Here is a 21832-nt window from a genome sequence, read left to right as displayed (position 1 = left end):
CAAATACTATGACTTTCTAATAAGATGGTGAAGAATTATGCTATCTCAAACAAGTTCCTTTCTAAGGTTAAAACAGATTCTAAGTTGCATCAAATGTACAAAATGCATAAAATGTTTGAGTTTTTCCTACATGTGTAGGAATTAACACTTTGTTTTACATCTATGAAGAAATATGATAGAAAACATCTGAATAGTTGAGGAAACATGTAATCATACTCCAAAACTTTCACAGAAGAATGTCAATGTCTAAAGATTATGGATCCTTCTCTAATAATACAAGAGAGTATATTGCTTTAGTTGTTCATCTCAAAATTTTAAATAATCATAACAGAAACAGCATTTATCACTTGACAAAAGACAGTTTGAAACACCTGAAATTTGAGTGAGATCATCTCATGATATAACTATATTTTCCTTTTAAAATTTTAAACTAAATGTATCAAATTAGATCATGAGGAAGTAACATGAAACCATATCATCTTTATTTTCTATAGCAAAATTTTCATTAACTTAAGAGACTAACTTAAGACAAAACTAAGATAGGATTTCAGTTTTCAAGCAAGATCGGACAAAGATCCAAAAATATAAATTACCCATCTGAATAAAATTTCTGTGTAAATTTATGGTTGACAACATGAATCTAACTAATATATTTTATATGCCTGAATTGCTTCTGGATTCACTGGCATAAAGAAATGTATCTGTCCACATTAAACAAAATACTTGATTTCTTTTACTGGACAAAGGGAATAGCAGAATTTAAATATTTTCTCTCCTTTTTGCTATAGATTCTAGCAGCATAACCTTGTTTAGAGCTTGGTTGTAATAAATGATAAATTCAGGTGTTTGTATATATAAATAAAAGTATATATATAAGAAGTAAGAAAATTAAGATGGCTTATAATTCTATCTCCTGGAGTTAGTCATTGTTAGTATGTGGATCTACACACACACACACACACACACACACACACACACACACACACACCCTTTGAATAATTTTGTTCTGTTTTTACTGTTTGTATTTAATGTATATAGTATATATTATCAAATCTTATTTAATAGTAATTAAATAAAATGTAATACACAATAAAGAGACAAATACCACCTTGCATTGGTGGTTTTAACTAATTATTAATGATTTGAAATTAATTTGAAAATGTAGAGTTAAAAAGATATAAAATTCAAAATATTATAGCAAAAATATTCCTAAATCAAACCATTTGAATATTCTTGAAAGAATGTAGCTGTCTTAAAAGTATGTTTTCCATTTGGAGTAAAATGCTAAGGCCTACCTGTAGAAACTATAATGTAAGTTATAGTTTAACCCACTCTGAGTTCAAAATATTGAAAGGCTCCATTGCAATCACATCTCTGAATTCACTTTTCTTCATTTCACTTTTCTTGAACCCTTGAGCCCTATTTTTTTATCTTTGATAGGTTTAAATCCAAGTTGTTACACTTTAGTAGACTAAGTGTCTAAAACAGTCTCAACATACAAAACTTGACTCACAGTTTCAGAATAGCATATAGTACTTACCCATCCAAGAAGGATATAACAGAAGCTGAGAAGCTGTCAAAGAGAAAAATGTCAGAGGATTAATAAGTCCTATTGCTATAACATGACGATGAGAATTGTAAACAGCCGTGTAAAAATTAGGCTGCTAGCAGTCAGATGGCTTGGATTCTTTTATCCTTGGTAGTAGAGTAGTGTACATTTATCTTCTGTTATGCACTGGTAAGTAGCTGGCAAGCTTGGTATATATAAACATTACTGAATGATGTTATGATTGGCTTGGATCCAGAAAATGTCCTCTGACATTACCATTAACTATCAGAGACCTTAAATATTGCTGGCAATGACTGAAGAAGCAAAAAAAGACAATAATAGTAAGAAAAATTAAGAGGATAATTAGGAACAAAACAGGCATACTTTATGACATAAGAATTTTAAAATAAATTAATGAAACCTATATGTTCATGTGATTCATAAGAAAGAGTGATTCAGTACATTGCAATGTAGGGGAAAGACATCTAAAACAAGGACTTACTGAATATGATTTTTTACTCTTTTATGGTTTCAATGTTTCTTATAAATAGAAACTAATCTTCCTAATGTCTTTTCCCTGTTGTATATGAAAGGCGGTATATTGTTATTTTACTGTCATTACCTGTGACCCTATATAAAAAAAAAAAAAAGGCATAACCACAAGGACAAAAGGTAAGGAAAATAAAGAACCAAAATATAACTAAAAAAAAAATCTTACTTAATTGCCAATCTCCAGGCAATCAACAAGAGAAGTTTTTGAGAAAGTCAAGCAATAATTTAGCTGTGATGTATTACCTTTGGTTTGGTGATTTAACAATGTTCACACATTTAAGGCAGTTTATTAATAAATAAATTTCATTAAAATAAAATTAACCATATATGTAAAATCATATTTACAAAGAAAAAGTGTATAAAGAATGAGACGTTTTTATAAGTACCATAAATGAGGGAGTTTTTAAATTTTAGTCCATTAATATGATTCTACCTTGCATTGCCTAAACTGATAATTCTTATTCATTCACATGTATATTAAACACAGCCAAGAAGAAAATTAAGATTGCCTATAATCATATCTCCTGGAGCTAGTCATTGTTAATATGTGGATTTACATGCTTCTGGTTTTTTCCCATGTTTTATTATAAGAAATCAAAACAAAACAAAACCTAGTTTGCCAAAAATAACATATACAGATGTAAGAAATGAATGTTCACTATGATCCCACTTAAGAAAGGAATATTATTAAGTTTTCTGCATTTTATGTCAGATTTTTTCCATGTATGTACTAACATATTTTAACATTATTCTCTCACGTTCAAATATATTTATACATATGGCTGTAAGTATAAAAACACACTATTTTCTAACTCACTTTTTGTCTTAACATTGTATCTTAGATATCTTTCAATATCAGTTAAAACACATCCAACTATTTAATGATTATATACTTGTAATAAAAGAGTAAAAATGATTAATTCATACATGGATTTTTGGTAATAGAACATTTCTGCACTTAACAAGAATTGTTGATTATTAAGTTAGGTTTTATAGTTAAAACAAGACTAAATTGGTTTTGCAGGAAAACAAGGGAAAAGACCTTAAGAAGAATTTGTCAGGCGCAATTTGCAATCATAGATGTTATCATTAAGAAAATAAAATTTTGTAAGTAAGGAAGCAAAGGACTTACTCAGCAGAAGGCAGGTCTAACAGGTTTGATTCTGAATAGAATACAGCTGAAAAGTGAATATTAGGAGATTAATTCTAAAGTAGATTTTCCTAAAGATGCTGAAAATTGCAAGAAATCACTTGCCGAAATTGAGCAAGTGTCAGAGCATTTGAAACACAGGAGTCATCCCAACATCGCTGAATTTTCATTTCAACTAATTTATTTTTGTTAAGTTCATTACTGAGATAACCAAAATCTGCATTAAAATTATCCTCTGTTAGAAGGACTCAATAGGATGACATGCATTTGAAAAAGAGGAGCTTAATCTCATAATAAAAGCCCTGAAAAGAGGTTATACATCACTTCCATCTATTTAACATCCATGAAATCATTTTAAATCATTTAAAAATGATGTTAAATCATTTTATTTAACATCATGAAATCATCATACCAAAATGTCAGTAGAGTTTTTTCTCAGGTGTTGCCTTTTTTTCTTTGTGATTTTAAAATATTCACTCTATACACACTTCAAGAGCTGTTGTGTTATTGTTTTTCCTAATAGCACTGTTAGAAATGACATGCTTTTGCTGTTCAACTAAAATTTGTAAAAATAAATTATCTCTCAATTTTTTTGAGATTAATCACAGTATAGTTTGTTAAATCTTAGGTGATTGAAAAATAAATCACATGTGCTGCAAATCTTCTTTGAACCACAAGCATTGCAAATTGACATTACAGTGTGGATTTTTCATCTTGACAGCTTATGGTAGGGGTCAAGTTACCCCAGATTGTTTTCTTTAAAGAACAGGTTAAATCTGGTCAAACATAGAGAATGAAACAAAGACTTGTTTATTGATGTAAAGGAATCAACTTGTGGATCAGATTCTATATGGGATTTATTTCAACTGCAACTGGATAGGTTGAAAAGTTGAACCATAAAAAGTAGCAGTAATTTTGCTCTTTTCAAGGGGCCAGGATAAAGGGACTTTATTCAAAGAAACAATCGCACCTTGGCTTGTTCTAAGTGTAGGAAAACAAACACACACAAGAAGAAAGTCATATATAGTCTTTTCAGGGCACAGATACAATACATATTTTTCAATGTTATTTGATTAACAGTGGATGCTTCTGCCAATAAAAATCTCAATACTATAATTATACTTGTTTTGTAAATGTAGTAGTAAAGTGAAAGGAATCAACCCAAACATATCCTAAAACGCTTAGTCTAAGGAATAGTATCACCATGCAAATATGTGATATGCTCCCATAACAAGGGTAGGATGGGCATTTATATTCTCCTATAAATGTATATAAAGAGAGAAAAAGTCAAGGACCTCTTGCTGTTGCAGAATACATATATTCCAGTAAAGGCAAACTTCAGTAAAATATTATTTTGCTTTTGGCATGGGAGTTAGGCTCTGCATGTGCCATGGTCAGAAAATGTCTTGGGGACAGGGGATTAAATAGCATATCATAAATATAGGAAAAGTGAGGCAGATGCTAAGTTAGGGATTATGATTATGATACTCCTCTTTCTTTTTAAAAGTACTTTTGGGACATCCTTGGTGGCACAGTGGTTGGGAATCCTCCTGCCATTGCAAGGGACACAGGTTCGATCCCTGGTCTGGGAAGATCCCACAGGTCGCGGAGCAACTAAGCCCCTGCACCACAACTACTGAGCCTGTGTTCTAGAGCCTGCAAGCCATAACTAATGAGCCCGTGCACCATAACTACCGAAGCCCGCACACCCTAGAACCTGCACGCCGCAACTACTGAAGCCCTCACACTCTAGGGCAGGGGTCCCCAACCCCCGGGTCTCAGACCAGTACGGGTCCAAGGCTTGTTAGGAACCGGGCTGCACAGCAGGAGGTGAGTAGCAGGTGATCAAAGCTTCATCTGCTGCTTCCCATCGCTCCCCATCGCTCACGTTACCACCTGAAACATTCCCCCCATCGCTCACATTACCGCCTGAACAAACCCTACTCCCACCCCCCCCCAACCCCCCAGTCCATGGAAAAACTGTCTTACACGAAGCTGGTACCTAGTGCCAAAATGGTTAGGGACTGCTTTTCTAGGGCCCACTTGCTGCAACTACTGAGCCCGTGTGCTGCAACTACTGAAGCTCGCGCACCTAGACCCCGTGCTCCGCAACAAGAGAAGCCACCACAGTGAGAAGCCCACACACAACAACAAAGAGTAGCCCTGGCTCGCCACAAACAGAAAAAGCCCGTGCGCAGCAACAAAGACCCACCACAACCAAAAATAAATAATAAAAGTACTTTTGCTACATCAGATAATATTTAATAAACTATAGTTATATAATAGGTGCTATACTTATTCTCCAGGTAAGTTCATCTTATTTAGTCCTCCACAGCAATGCTACAAAGTAATTTTTATTTATTTTACTCTAGATATGAGAAAACTAAGGCATAGAGAAAAAGTAATTTGCTTTTGGTTCACTAGCTAGTGAGTGTCAGAGTCAGAAGTGAATTGAGATTATCTGACTACAGTGGCTGTGCTTTTGATTCCTGGAGAGATGGTCATGATAACCCATTTGCACAGAACTTTTAGAGTCCTTAAAGAAATTTCATGATTATGATGTCATTTCCCGCTTATGACCATTATATTCAATCTGGGGGATGGTCACTGTTCTGTATAATAGACAGAAACACTAAAATGTGTCTGGTTTTAAATAGTAGTTTTAGGAGTGATTTGGTCCAGAGTTTATAAGATCTGTTACGGCTCCTGTTGCAACTGCATCAGTCAGTCAGGCTTTTTTGTACTGCCCTACAGGTGCCCACTCCTTGAAGAACACACCCAATTAAACCTCCTGCATTCAAGTGTATATCTCAGAATCTGATTCTAGGGACCCTGATCTAAAACAATAGTTTCAATATCAAACCATTCTCTCGAGTCTTTTGTTAAAGCTTCTCGGTCTTTTTAACATTTTCTTGTTGATTTCTTTTTCTCAGTACTCTATTTATGCATCCCATAAAGCATATTTATTTTACATTGTTCAGTTTTGATATCCCGTCTCTAATTTCTGGAGACTCTAGCTTGTAGAACCTTGTTTCTTTGGGTGTTTTATGTTTTTTATTATAAATTTATGTTTCTTAAAATTTTATTTGTGGTAATTATTTGTGGCTTAGACTGAAAACAGATTCTTCCGAAGAAAATTCACAATTGTTTCTGCCAGGTGACTGGGGGCTATACCAACCTAGGACCACTTTAAACTACAGTATTGCATTAAAGTTTTTCACATCACATAATTCAGGCTACAATCCAATACTGGGGTTATTTTTAGCTAGAATGAGTATTTTTCCCAGTCATTCGGCACTAGAATTAAAGATAGAAATGTCTTATTGTAACACCCTCCAGAAATGTACAATTGTATCTATTTTACACTTACATCAAGGGACTGGCCAATTTGGTGGACCCAGCTTTATGATGGGATTATATTCTTTTAGCCTTCCTAATTTAAGCAACTATTGGACTTATCTCTCTGTTCTCTATGTTCGGTAAATCTATGAAAACTAAAACTCAAATTCACTAAAATTTGCAGTTGTTCTCAAAGTGGAAACTAGCATTCTACTTACCACTTTTTCTCTTTTCATTTAGTTTTGCCTGAGAGTATTCCTTACTTTCCACTCAGCTCATCAATGCATTTAAATGTGTTAATCTATTCAGCGTTTATAATATTTTCCCCAAGCCAAAGATAGGCAGATTACCCATTCTGCCATACTACAGAAATGCAAGTCTCTCCCTCTAATCTCCATCAAATATCTTGACCTTTAACATGTGGTCCTTTTTTTCCCAGCACAACCAAATGGGATGAAGTGAAAATAGAGACCTAAAAGCAGAGATGCTAAATCCTTGGGTTTTATTTTAATGAAAGCTATCTTACTGATATAATAGACAAAGAGAAGAACAGAAACATTAAATCCCTCTTCCTCTTTATTAGAATAAAAAGAACAATTGCTCCCTTGGTACAGAGAAAGGTTGAACAGTGTGTTAGAGAGAAGCATTTACACCCTGGTTTAGGCCTAAGGTGAATTTTATGACTATCTTATCTGCTCTTAAGTCAGTAAAAAGTAAAAGGGATATTTACAGAAAGAACTAAACAGTTTGAAGTTCCAGGAATAAAGGATGCATTTGCTCTTAAGCTTTTCTGAAATGATGTGAGAAAAACACACTTTTAGTATTCCCTAGTAACCCAATGAAAATAGGAGTAAGAGGGTTGAGATGTCTCTTTGCTGCTAAAGAAGACACAAGGCAGCCACAGCAAGTCTCCTGTGGTCCCTGGGTGACAAGAGAAAGAAACAGGATTTCCTTTACCTCTGGTAACAAGACACTTGGCTGAGAATGAGAAAACCGGCAGATGTTAAAGGGATTTGTAGTCATGATGAGAGTAAATTATAACAAAGAGCACTGTAGGATGTATGTCAAAAAACCAGGTGGGTATACAGAAACCTCAGCAGATGCCAGTGTGGTGGGGATAGCGGATGTGATTGTACATTACAACAGATGTCAGTGTAGGACAAAGGAAGGCTGAAGCCCAGATGCCTCACCATCTGATATTGTATTGTATAAACTTTTCAGAAATTAAACCAATTCAGGAAGAAAGGAAGGAAAGGGAGGGGGAATTCTGATTTGACGGAATTAAAACCTGACTCCGAGAATACTTTGAAGCCATTAAATTTACTTAGAATTAATTCGGTTAAGTTTTTTTTTCCTACCAAGCAGAATGGGTAACTCAAGCTAACTCTGGTTATGATAAAAAAAAAATTAAAATTAAAATAATTACATACTATCATAACTTGAATTTTAGAGCCTGAGAATATGTATCCACAACACATCCTCTTGATCTCCATAAAGATCTCTCAGGATAAAAGAAGTGGTCCATTGTGTAAAACACTGCTGACAACTAAACTAGGATGGAAACATGTCCAATTTAGCAATAAGTTACTAACTGGTGACCCTGCAAGAAGAACCCTAGAATGACAAGGGTAAAAAAATAGCTGGAAGGTAAAAAAAAATTGAAGTGATATATGTAAAACACACACACACACACACACACACACACACACACATAAACACAAACTCTTGAAAAACTGGTTATGAAGGGAAATAGGAAACAAAAAACAGATAAAAGTAATATCTAAAAGGGTATATGAGGTCAAGGCAAGGCTTGTTTTGCTCTATTTAAGATTACAGATATTAGATCATGTTTGATTGATCAGAGGGAATACGTGGTAAAAATCAAGATGTTGAAGATGCAGCAGACAGAGCTAAGAGTTCAATGGGAGCAAAGAAGCACATGTGAAGGGACTGGATTTAAATTGGAGTAATGCTTTCTTCATTGTAATGGGAACAGGAGGCAGCAGGTCAGTTTTTAGATATGGTAGCAAAAATATTAAGTAGTTGCTGTCTGAAGCTTTCTCTCTGGAAAAAAGTGAACCATATGCTGTGATTAGTGGAGGGAAAAAAGAAGTAGTTAAAGATTTAAGTAGAGTGGCTAAATGAGATTTCATTGTGGAAATAAGCAGAGTAAACTTTCTGAAGATATTTACATTGTTTCTTGAGTGAATTGTGGAAAGTCCATTTGAGTTTGGTGAACATGAAACTATAGTGCCTCCAATATGCTGTTTGATGTTTCGTTATTGGGGTACAGGCACAGAGATGGATTTGTCCATAGTTACAGTCTTGACAGGTATGTATGAAATTAGAGCAAGGGAGTCAAGAAGTAAATATGATGCAGGTATAAAGAGAATCCAGGTGTGGAAGAATAATGTGAAAGTAGAAGGCAACTGATCAGTAGTGAGAACAACTGGAAATCAATGAATTGGGCACCTCCTCATTAAAGTTGCTTGCAATGGTGGTAACTGTTAAGGTGGTCAGCTGATGAAATTATCGGTGATTTTAAACAAGTAACTCGGAGGTCTGTAAATGTCCAGCCTCAGAAAGGGAAAAGGGAAAAGAACAGGCAAACCAGAGAGTTCAAATGGGATGATCAAAATAGGGAGCAGAGATAATAGTCTGGGAGCAGCAACAGGAAGCAAGAGAGTCCTAATTATAAGAAACCTATGCTGTATAAATTTTATTTAAGTTTCAAGCAAATGGAAGTATCTTTGAACATTAAAAAATATCTCATTTTTGGAATGGGCTGCCTGTAAGGAGCCAGTCACAGGAAATATTCAAATAGAGATTGGATGAATATTAGTTACATTGTGAAGAGGCTTCAACATATCAAACATTTAGATTATATCATTTCTGAAGTTTCTTCCTACTCCAAGATCGCTTCTGAATCTGAATGTTTATCCATCCGCCATTCATATTTTCTTTTTCTCTCAAGTTCAATCATTAGCAAAATTGACTATATCCTCAAAATCTTCCTAGAATGTTTCTCCCTAGCATGTTTAAGTTCTAACTTAAACCTGATTCTTTCCTGATGATACTACTTCTTCTATAGACGTTATGAGTCTGGGCCTTAAAGTAGGGTAAGTGTCCTTTTTGTATTCATCATCCTATCCTAGACAATTATATATCCTTCCTCTATAAAACACCTCCCTTTGCTGCTATCATCTCAAAATCCCCTATGTCATCTCCTTTTTTTTTCTTTACTGAAGATAGCTCCTGGCTCACTTCAACTATCTCCAACACCACTTCTGTAGTGAATTCAAACTCCAAGGCCTAGCCTCTCCATTCTTCTCAATCATCTTGGTTCCCACCCTAATTGCAGAACTCCCTTCTATGATCGCACCTATGACTTTGTTGTTACTAATCACTACCCCTCTCCCCAAACCTCAATTTCAAACATGCCTGATTACAATTTTCTACCTTTCCAGCTCACCCCCTCAAACAGTCAAACTCCAACAATAGTTTGTAGCCAGTGAGACATTACCATTTTTCCTTATCTCTTACCCCTCAACCAACACCTGCACTTCTCTTATTATCAAGCTTAAATTTCATTGCTAATCATTACAAAATCACTCACTTAAATGCAGCATCAACTCTTTTTTTCCTATCATATTCATTTACTTTCTAGGCTAAACTACAACCATCGTTAAATCCAACTCTCCATCTTCTGCACACCTGCATCTGCCCCACTGTACCAGCCTAGAGGAAATTCCAAATCATCTACATGGGCATCAATTTAAATTCATGAGCAGTAACTCATACTGTACTTCCCTAGACCCTCCACTCTTTTCTGTGCTCTAGGACTATTTTATACTATGTCATTTTGCCTCAAACTTCTCCTCTTCTCCCACTCTTAGCTTATGATCATTCTTCCTATGTCACTAAAGAAAATAAAACAGTAAAAAAAAGAAATTCCATATACCACCTGCCCCTTCACACCTATTTTCTTGCATTTGTGCTTGAATATTCCCACTTCTGTTATCAGGATGGACCACACTCCAAGTAAATACAGTTTTTCCACTGTGTACTCAATCCCATCTCCTTTTTCTTTTTTAAGGACACTGCTCTAGCAATTTTCCCTTTTCTATCAGATATTCCCCATCAAATGAATCATACCCATCAGCATCAAAATAACATGCAGTTATGTTGCCCATCTTATAAAATATCTTGACCTGTTTCCCCTTCAAGCTATCACCTTATTTTTCTTCCAGCTATAAAGTAAAAAACTCCTTGAAATATCCCTCTATGCTTGATTCTTTGAACGTCTTTCTTCCCATTTTCTGTCAAGCACACCATCATCAAATTTTTATCACCACAACTCCTCCAAAACTGCTCATTTTGTTGTCACTATTGATCGCCATATTACTAAGTCTGATGGTCAATTCTCTGCCCTCACTTTTTTTTTTTCTTTTGACCTTTAGAAGAAATTGGTACCGTTGATTATTCCCTCCAACTTAAAATATTTTCTTCACTTGGCCTCTTTCCTAATTACACACATGCCTGATTTTCCTTCTACTTTCCAGGCTCTTTTTCCTCAATCTACTCTTTTTTGTTTTAATTATCTAACAAACACCTAAATAGTAAGTTACCCTAAGATTCAGTCTTTGAACAATATCTCTATATTGATTCCCCGAAATGATTTCATTCGTTTTCAGACTTAAATCCCATGTCAATTTTGATGCCTTCCAAAGTTGTAACTCTTCCTAAACTTCAGATTTATTTATCCAACTGCAAAATCTATGCATATCAAATTTATCAGGTCAAAAACTGAGAACCTTACATGCTCCCTTAAATCTGCTCCTCCTGTGTCTTCACCCAACAGTCAATGACTTCCAGTTGCCTACTTAAAAAACCAAGGAGCCTTCATTTAGTCTTTTTCTCTGACAAAACACCCCTGTCATTAGCAACTCCTATCTGCACTTCTTTCAAAATGTTTCTCAGCAATTCTTGCTTCATCCTAGTACAAGCTACCATCATTTCTTGCCTATATTCTGGAAAAATCTTCTTCCTATTTCCCTGCTTCTGCCTTTCTCCTCCCCGACCTTTCAGTCCATTTTAAACGAGAAGCCAGAGTGATCCCAGAAAAACTTGTTAGATTTGTACTCCACTTTACCTAAAAGCCTTGAATAGATCATTGTTTTACCTCTCAAATTGAATGTTGAAATCTTTAATATGATCTGTAAAACCATGCCTGATCTAATTCCTGGCTCCCTCACAGACCTCATCTACCACAACACTTCTCTTCAGTCCTCCTTTATTCCTCCTCCATAATTTTCAAACCTGCCCACTACACACCCAACATCAGGTCTTTGCCCGTACTGCTCCCTTTGCCTGGGATGCCCTACCCACACACATCTGAATTTCCTGCAGATTTTTATTTTTAAAAATCCCATTTTCAGTGAGACATTCCAGCCTAACTAGAAATTTTACCCCATCTCTTACATTTAATATCACTCTACCCTGCCCCCCTTTTTAAAGCACTTATCACATTTTAATATGAGGCATAGTTTACACTGCTTCTTGTTTATTTTCGGTTTCCCCACTAGAGTAAATGTCTTCATGAAGGCAGAGACTTTTGCCTGTCTTGTTCACTCATGGATCATAGAGCCTATACATATGGCAGATGCTCAATAAATATCTGTTGAATGAATAAATGAATGAATAATGCCACTTGTTCCATTTTATAATCAGTCTCAAATATGAAATTTAGTTTACATTAATCAAACTCCTACAAAAAGTATATTATGTATTTTCCAACTATGTTACTGCTTTTAAAAGTACCAATAAAATTTCAGGTTTGATTACTAACAGAACTAGTGATAAGAATATGATATCTACTTTTATGCATCTCATTTGTAAAACAAATTAGTGATACAAGGCTGAACTTACTCATTAGGACTTTGGAGTTGAATTTCCAGCCTACCACAGAATTAGCTGATCCTTAGAGTTCTTGCCTCTAAAAGTGAAGAGGTTAATACAAACAATTGTGGAAGCTCTTTCATCACAAAATTCTATTAATTGTCTATCCATATCTAAAGCATAGGGGAAAAAAGAAAATTTAAAAATTGTGCTCAATTTTGTACAAAAGTTTATATGTATAAATTGTCAAGGGAGATACTTGGTGCCTAATAAACATTAAATAAATGTCAGTTATTACTGTCATTAGGGTAGTCACTTTCATTTATTGTCATCTGTCCTATTACTATTCTTAAGATGGATAAAAATAATTTCTAATTCAGCTATGCTCTCTGTGTTAAAAGAAAATCTTATGTTATGATCAAGACAAAAATCTTTTGGAAAACAAACAAAACCTGCAAATGAGATAAACCTAAGTACAAAGCAAACATTTGCAAATTGTCATACTCTTTTCCAGAATATGATAGCGTAACTACAAGTATATATTTTATCCATGGCTAAAGAGTAAACTTCCAAATTTAAATAAATATTTTTGTACCAAACTTTGAATTAAAAATTGTATTTTCAGACATGAAACTTTTAAAACAATTATGTTTTCAATAACATTCAAATTGTATGAAGTATATATACAGTAAGTCCCCTACATACTGAAATAAAGATACTGTACTACTGTACTCTACATAGTACTGTACAGTAAAGTACACAAAAGCACAACGACTTGTAGAGGACGCATGCACTTGACAATGTACTCCAGACACATGAACTAACTTATGTGACTGGACATGTGGACGCACATTCACATCTTTGAAAGTTCACAACTTGAATGTTCGTACGTAGGGGACTTACTGTATTTGAATTTAAAGAGTCTATTCTTTTTTTTGTGGGGGGGGGCTCCACGTTTTATTAGGGATATGGCAGAAGCAGAGGCTGGAAGCAGAGCAGCCACGTTTAATGACAGATAAATTAACTGCAGTGGGTAGATAGAGGGTAAGGGACTGCTCCAGGCATGTTAATATAAAACAACAACAACAAAAGACAGACAAATGGACCCCAAAGACATGGGGTGGGGGAGGGAAGCACCAGCCAGACAGCAAATAGGACCAGGGGAGACAGAGAGAGAAGGCAATTTGACCCCTCGTCCCTAAACTCCACCAGCAAAGGACTTCTAGGCTGGCCCTGCAGGGACTTGGGCCAGGGGAGCCTCCAGGGTGGGCGGAGATGGCACTGCTGGTCGATAGGCAGAAAGCCCAGCACCACAACATATCTCAGCCTAAAGTGGGAGGTGGGGGCAAGGACACAGTGTCCTTGAACCCCCAGTACCTCAGAGGAAGAGCCTTACTCTGGGTAAGAGAAGGACCAAGGGTGGGGTCTCACCCTGAGATGAGAGTGGTCATCCTTATAAACTATCCATAACTAAAAAACACTAGGGAGCACCACATTTTACCCCAAATCCAAAATTGTTACTGATTTACAATATTTGTTTTTGAAATTGCAAAAATATTTGTAACAAAATGTTCATTTTCATTTTAGTAAGAGCCCTTCATTATTACAGTCCCTTTTCAATTTTTTGGACAATGTTGAAAATTATACTCTCTTTTATAAGGGAAATAGAGTTAATTTTATTTCAGGTTATTTATTATAAGAACATGTGGATGTTTTAAAAAAATTTTTATTAGAGTATAGTTGATTTAAAATGTTGTGTTAGTTTCAGGTGTACAGCAAAGTAAATCAGTTATACATGTACATATATCCACGCTTTTTTTTTTTTTTTTAGATTCTTTTCCCATTAGGCCATTACAGAGTATTGAGTAGATTTTCCTGTGCTGTATAGCAGGTTCTTATTAGTTATCTATTTTATATATAGCAGTGTGTATATGTCAGTCCCAATCTCCTAATTTATCCCTCCTCCCTCCCCCAATATCCACTGGTAACCATAAGTTTGTTTTCTACATCAGTGACTCTACTTCTGTTTTGTAAAAAAGTTCATTTGTATGCATTTTTTTTAGATTCCACATATAAGCAATATCATATGATATTTGTCTTTCTATGTCTGACTTACTTCACTAAGTATGACAATCTCTAGGTCAATCCATGTTGCTGCAAATGGCATTATTTCATTCTTTTTTCTGGCTGAGTAATATTCCATTGTATATATGTACCACATCTTCTTTATCCATTCCTCTGTTGATGGACACTTAGGTTGCTTCCATGTCCTGGTTATTGTAAATAGTGCTGCAGTGAATATTGGGGTGCATGTATCTTTTTGAATTATGGTTTTCTACAGGTATATGCCCAGGAGTGGGATTGCTGGGTCTTATGGTCGTTCTATTTTTAGTTTCTTAAGGAACCTCCATACTGTTCTCCATAGTGGCTGTACTGATTTACATTCCCACCAATAGTGTAGGAGGGTTCCCTTTTCTCTACACCCTCTCCAGTATTTATCGTCTGTAGATTTTTTGATGATGGCCATTCTGACTGGTGTGAGGTGATACCTCATTGTAGTTTGATTTACATTTCTCTAATAATTAGTGATGTTGAGCATCTTTTCATGTGATTTTTGGCCATCTGTAGATCTTCTTTGGAGAAATGTCTATTTAGATCTTCCACCCATTTTTTAATTGGGTTATTTTTTTTTTGATATTGAGCTCTATGAGCTGTTTGTATATTTTGGAGACTAATCCCTTGTCAGTCGCTTCATTTGCAAATATTTTCTCCCATTCTGAGGATTGTCTTTTCATTTTGTTTATGGTTCCTTTTGCTGTGCAAAAACTTTTAAGTTTAACTAGGTCCCATTTGTTTATTTTTGTTTTTATTTTCATTACTCTAGGAGGTGAATCAAAAAATATCTTGCTGTGATTTATGTCAAAGAGTGTTCTGCCTATGTTTTCCTCTAAGAGTTTTATAGTGTCTGGCCTTACATTTAGGTCTTTAATCTGTTTTATTTTTGTGTATCGGGTTAGGGAGTGTTCTAATTTCATTCTTTTACATGTAGCTGTCCAGTTTTCCCAGCACCACTTATTGAAGAGACTGTCTTTTCTCCATTGTATATTCTTGCCTCCTTTGTCGTAGCTTAGGTGACCATAGGTGTGTGGGTTTATCTCTAGGCTTTCTAGCCTGTTCCACTGATATATATTTCTATTTTTGTGCCAGCACCATGCTGTTTTGATGACTGTAGCTTTGTAGTATACTCTTAAGTCAGGGAGCCTGATTCCTCCAGCTCCATTTTTCTTTCTCAAGATTGCTTTGGCTATTTGGGGTCTTTTGTGTTTCCATACAAATTTTAAAATATTTTGTTCTACTTCTGTGAAAAATGTCATTGGTAGTTTCATACAGATTGCATTGAATTTGTAGATTACTTTGGGTAGTATAGCCATTTTCTCAACATTGATTCTTCCAATCCAAGAACATGGTATATCTCTCCATCTGTTTCTGTCATCTTTGATTTCTTTCATCAGTATATTACAGTTTTCTAAGTACAGGTCTTTTGCCTCCTTAGGTAGGTTTATTCCTAGGTATCTTATTTTTTTTGTTGTGATGTTAAATGGGATTGTTTCCTTAATTTCTCTTTCTGATCTTTTGATATTAGCATATAGGAATGCAACAGATTTCGGTGTATTAATTTTGTATCACGCAACTTAACCAAATTCATTGATGAGCTCTAGTTTTCTAGTAGCATGTTTAGGATTTACTATGTATAGTATCATGTCATCTGCAAACAGTGACAGTTTTACTTATTTTCCAATTTGGATTCCTTTTATTTCTTTTTCTTCTCTGATTACTGTGGTTAGGACTTCCAAAACTATGTTGAATAATAGTGGTGAAAGTCAACATCCTTGTGATGTTCCTGGTCTTAGAGGAAATGCTTTCAGTTTTTCACCATTGAAAATGATGTTTGCTGTGGGTTTGTTGTATATAGCCTTTTTTATATTGAGGGAGGTTCCTTCTATGCCAACTTTCTGGAGAGTTTTTATCATAAATGGGTGTTGAATTTTGTCAAAAGCTGTTTCTGCATCTATTGAGATGATCATATGGTTTTTATTCTTCAGTTTGACAATATGCTGTATCACACTGATAGATTTGCGTATATTGAAGAATCCTTGCATCTCTGAGATAAATCCCACTTGATCATGGTGTATGATCCTTTTAATCTGTTGTTGGATTCCGTTTGCTAGTATTTTGTTAAGGATTTTTGCATCTATGTTCATCAGTGATATTGGCCTGCAATTTTCTTTTTTTGTAGTATCTTTGTCTGGTTTTGGTATCAGGGTGATGGTGGCCTCATAAAATGAGCTGGGGGTGTTCCTTCCTCTGAAATTTTTTGGAAGAGTTTGAGAAGGATGGTGTTAGCTCTTCTCTAAATGTTTGATAGAATTTGCCTGTGAAGCCATCTGGTCCTGGACTTTTGTTTGTTGGAAGATTTTTATTCACAGTTTCAACTTCATTACTTGTGATTGGTCTGTTTATATTTTCTGATTCTTCCTGGTTTAGTCTTGGGAAGTTGTACCTTGCTAAGAATCTGTCCATTTCTTCCAGGTTGTCCATTTTAGTGTCATATAGTTGCTTGTAATAGTCTCTTATGATCCTTTGTATTTCTGTAGTGTCAGTTGTAACTTCTCCTTTTTCATTTCTAATTTTATTCTTTTTTATTCCTTTTTTCTTGAAGAATCTGGCTAAAGGTTTATCAATTTTGTTTATCTTCTTAAAGAACCAGTTTTTAGTTTCATTGATCTTTGCTACAATATTGTTTTCTTCATCTCTATTTCATTTATTTCTGCTCTGATCTTTATGATTTCTTTCCTTTTCCTAACTTTAGGTTCTGTTTGTTCTTCTTTCTCTAGTTGCTTTAGGTGTAAGGTCAGGTTATTTGACATTTTGTTTTTTCTTGAGGTAAGATTGTACTGCTATAAACTTCCCTGTTAGAACTGCTTTTGCTGCATTCCATAGGTTTGGGTCATCATGTTTTTGTTGTCATTTGTTTCTAGATAATTTTTGATTTCTTCTTTGATTTTTTCAGTGATCCATTGGTTATTTAGTAACATTCTGTTTAGCTTCCCTGTGTTTGTGTTTTTTACAGTTTTTTTTTCCTGTAATTGATTTCTAATCTCATATTGTTGTGGTTGGAAAAGATGCTTGAGATGATTTCAACTTTATTAAATTTACCAAGGCTTGATTTGTGACCCTAGATGTGATCTATCCTGGAAAATGTTCAGTGTGCATTTGTGAAGAAAGTGTATTCTGCTGCTTTTGGTTAGAATATCCTATAACTATCAATTAAGTCTATCTGGTCTAATTTGTCATTTAAGGCTTGTGTTTCCTTATTAATCTTCTGTCTGGATGATCTGTTCATTGGTGTAAGTGGGGTGTTAAAGTCCCCCACTACTATTGTGTTACTGTCAATTTCCCCTTTTACGGCTGTTTGTATGGGCCTTATGTATTGAGGTGCTCCTATGTTGGGTGTACAAATATCTACAATTGTTGTATCTTCTTTCTGGATTGATCCCTTGATCATTATGTAGTGTCCTTCCTTGCCTCTTGTAATAGTCTTTATTTTAAAGTCTATTTTATCTGATATGAGTTTTGCTACTCCAGCTTTCTTTTGATTTCCATTTGCATGGAATATCTTTCTTCATCCCTTCACTTTCAGTCAATAGTGGGTCTCCTATAGACAGCATATATATGAGTCTTATTTCTGTATCCATTCAGCCAGTCTATGTCTTTTGGTTGGAACATTTAATCCATTTACATTTAAGGTAATTATCAGTGTGAATGTTCCTATTGCCATTTTCTTAATTGTTTTGGGTTTGTTTTTATAGGTCTTTTTTCTTCCTTTCCTCTTTTGTTCTCTTCTCTTGTGTTTCTCACCTAGAGAATTTCCCTTAGAATTTGTCGTAAAGCTCATTTGTTGGTGCTGAATTCTCTTAGCCTTTGCTTGTCTATAAAGCTTTCAATTTCTCCATCGAATCTGAATGACAGCCTTGCTGGGTAGAGTATTTTTGGTTGTAGGTTTTTCCCTTTCATCACTTTAAATATATCCTACCACTCCCTTCTGGCCTGCAGAGTTTCTGCTGAAAAATAAGCTGATAACCTTATGGGGATTCCCTTGTATGTTATTTGTTGCTTTTCCCTTGTTGCTTTTAGTACTTTTTCTTTGTATTTAATTTTTGTTAGTTTGATTAAAATGTGTCTCATTGTGTTCCTCCTTGGATTTATCTTGTATGAGACTCTCTATGCTTCCCGGACTTGGGTGACTGTTTCCTTTCCCTTGGTAGGGAAGTTTTTGTCTATAATCTCTTCAAATATTTTCTCAGGCCCTTTTTCTTTTTCTTCTTCTTCTGGGACCCCTATAATTTGAATGTTGGTGCATTTAATATTGTTCCAGAGGTCTCTGAGACTGTCCTCATTTCTTTTCATTATTCTTTTTCTGTTCTGAAGGAGAGATTTCCACCATTCTGTCTTCCAGGTCACTTATCTATTCTGCTGTCTCAGTTATTCTGCTATTGATTCCTTCTAGTGTATTTTTTCATTTCAGTTATTGTCTTGTTCATCTCTGTTTGTTTGTTCTTTAGTTCTTCTAAGTCTTCGTTAAACTTTTCTTGTATATTCTCGATCCATGCCTCCATTGTTTTTCTGAGATCTCGGATCATTTTTACTATCACTACTCTGAATTCTTTGTCCGATACATTACTTATCTCCTTTTCATTTAGTTGTTCTTGTAGGCTTTTATCTTGCTCCTTCATCTGCAACATATTTCTTTGTCATCTCATTTTGTCAGTCTTACTATGTTTGTCATCTCCTTTCTGCAGGCTGCAGGATTATAGTTCCTCTTGCTCTGGTGTCTGTCCCCTGGTGGGTGACATTGGTCCAGAGGCTTGTGCCATCATCCCCTTGATAGGGGGTTTGACTGGTGTTGTGGTGATCAGAGCCTGGCCTAGTTATTGAGTGGGGTCTCCCCTTTGCTCTGTGGTTGTCACTGCCCTGTCTACGGCAGGGTCTGCTCCCTAGTTTTTGGAGTAGAGGTCCCTAGATCTGTTTCTTAGCTGTGATTCTGATTTGTGGCGCAAGGTAGATGGGATTGGAGCACTCCCACTTGGAGAGAAGCCACTGAGTATTCCTCTTCTGGAGCTGTTCACCTGTGCATGTGCTCTGTTGTGTCCCCTTTCACCCACTGTGCAGGCTCACAGAGTATACTGTTGTTGGCACTGCTCTTCATCCTGCCTTAACTGTGGGTATTCTGGCAATTGGCCCTGGTGACTCTCATGCGATGTTTTCACCCAGCCACTGGCGCAGGTGTACTGATGTCAGGTCCAGGACTGTAGTAGTCATGCAGTAGTCATGCACCTGGGGGAGCTATGGAGACAGCTCAAACTCTGGTCTGGCCCAACCCCCGTCTGTACATGTCCACAGAGCCCACAGCTGCTAAAGCTAGACCCATCACAGCTGCAAGAGCACTTGTTGTCCTTCTGGATATTTCACAGGTACTGAATTTAAGAAGCCATCAGTAGAGGTGTAACTCCACAGTTTGTGCAGCCACGAGGAGAGATTTCAGCCCTTCTTCCTTAGTCACACAGCCCCTGGGGCTCAGCTGTGATTTCAGCCCCTCTTCTGGGCAGATTTCCTAGTGGGGTGAGTTATCTGCACCCTCCTAGGACAGTGGAGCAGGTCTCAGCACACACTGGTGGATTTCCTAGTAGTGAAAGCTATCCGCATGCTCCCGGAACAGCATGGCAGGTTCCAGCATCCACTGACAGATTTCCTAGTTGCAGAAACTATCTGTGCCTTCCCAGGATAATATGGGCAGGTCCTGAGGCCTGCTGGCAGAATTACTAGTAGCTGGATCTGTCTGTGTCCTTCTGGGTCAGCAGGGGCGGGACCTGGCATCTGCCCACGGGTCTGGAAGAGGCAGCCAGTGCCAGCCTCTGGAGCCCAAGATGGTGGTGGTGACCCACTCTTGTCCCCAGAGCTCCTGTAGGCAGTGTCCTGCTGCCTGGGAGCATTCACAGGGATAGAAGTTGTTATGGTGGGCCCGTCCCTCTCCTCGTTTGCCTCCCAATAATGGTGCATTGTTTCTCTGGTGGGCCCAGGCTCCTTCCTAGTATATCCTGTTGCCATGGCTGATCTCTTCAGGCTGTTTCCTCACCTAACCCTGGTCTTCTCCCTAGGACTGAGCACCCGACCCCCACCCTCACCGACAGAGGAGTATCTCAGGTTGGGATGTGCAGGGTTGTGGTGCTGACCCTCTGTGCAGGTTACTCTCCATTTTGCCTTCCACAAACTGGTTGTTCTCTCCCCTCTTAGGCTCCAAAACTCCCCCTTAGTCCAGTCTTATTTCTCTGCTGGCAAGGAGCCTTCCCAAGGTGCAGGAACCTTTCCTCTTTCACAGCTCCCTCCCTGGGGCTCAGGGCCCATCCTGATTCCTTCTTTTTCTTTTTCCTTTTGTCCTAAGGTTACATGGAAGTTTTCTTGTCTTTTTGGGTGTCTGAGGTCTTCTGTTGGCACTCAGTAGCTGTTCTGTGTGAATCGTTCCATTTGTAGGTGTATTTTCAATGTTTCTGTGTAGGGAGGTGAACTCTGTTTCCTACTCCACTGCCATCTTGATCCCCTGGATTTTTTAAATCTTATTTCTTTTCCTTTGAGAAAAGAAATACTACTTTTGTGGTATTTCAAAAGCTGTAAAATCATCATGATCCATGATTATAGGATTCAAATAACCTAAGTGTCAATGGATGAATGAATAGATAAAGAATATGTAGTGTATATATATATATATATATTATATATATAATGGAATATTATTCATCCTTTAAAAAGAAGTAAATCCTGCCATTTCTGACAACATGAATGAAACTGGAGGACATTATGGTGAGTGAAATAAAACAGAGAAAGAAATATATTGCATGGTATCACTTATATGTGGAATCTTTAAAAAAAAAAAAAAAAAGTACAGCTCATAGAAGCAGAGAGTAGAATGCTGGTTACCTGATTACCAGGGACTGGGGAGTGGGGAAATGAGGACAGATTGGTAAGATAATTTAAACTTCCAGTATAAAGTTTTCAAGCCAAATTGAAGAAAGAGATTCTGTAAAAATGACTTTATAACACTGAAAAATAATGAAAGACCACATGGAAGCTTTTATTGGTCAGGAAGAAAATAGATGATGTACTTATTAGACTCAAATTAAAACAAAGTAAAAAAAAAAAAACTATATTTTAAAATTGCAGTAACTTCTACCCTAATTTCCTTGTGTACATAAGTATATCTGTACAGTATATCTCCTAGACTATTTTGT

The 21832-nt window shown here is 36.2% G+C and overlaps 1 protein-coding gene across 5 annotated transcripts in view; it reads right to left on the bottom strand.

Annotated features, from left to right (window-relative positions):
- Positions 1-21832, bottom strand: part of MGAT4C (MGAT4 family member C) — an 828975-nt gene that overhangs the window by 606742 nt on the left and 200401 nt on the right. For 2 of the 5 annotated variants that reach the window (XM_082419019.1, XM_082419022.1), the window contains exon 1: positions 1541-21310. The gene's annotated coding sequence lies outside the window, so the exon portion shown is untranslated. Of the gene's footprint in view, positions 1-1540; positions 21311-21832 lie in introns of those variants that run through there. The other 3 variants (XM_082419023.1, XM_082419025.1, XM_082419029.1) reach the window with 3 other exon arrangements.

This window comes from Balaenoptera physalus (assembly GCF_965194825.1).
Source record: "Balaenoptera physalus genome assembly, chromosome: 13".
NCBI classification, from domain to species: Eukaryota; Metazoa; Chordata; class Mammalia; order Artiodactyla; family Balaenopteridae; genus Balaenoptera; species Balaenoptera physalus.
Note: the sequence above shows the minus strand (reverse complement) of the source record. Positions and strands in the feature narration are given on the sequence as shown.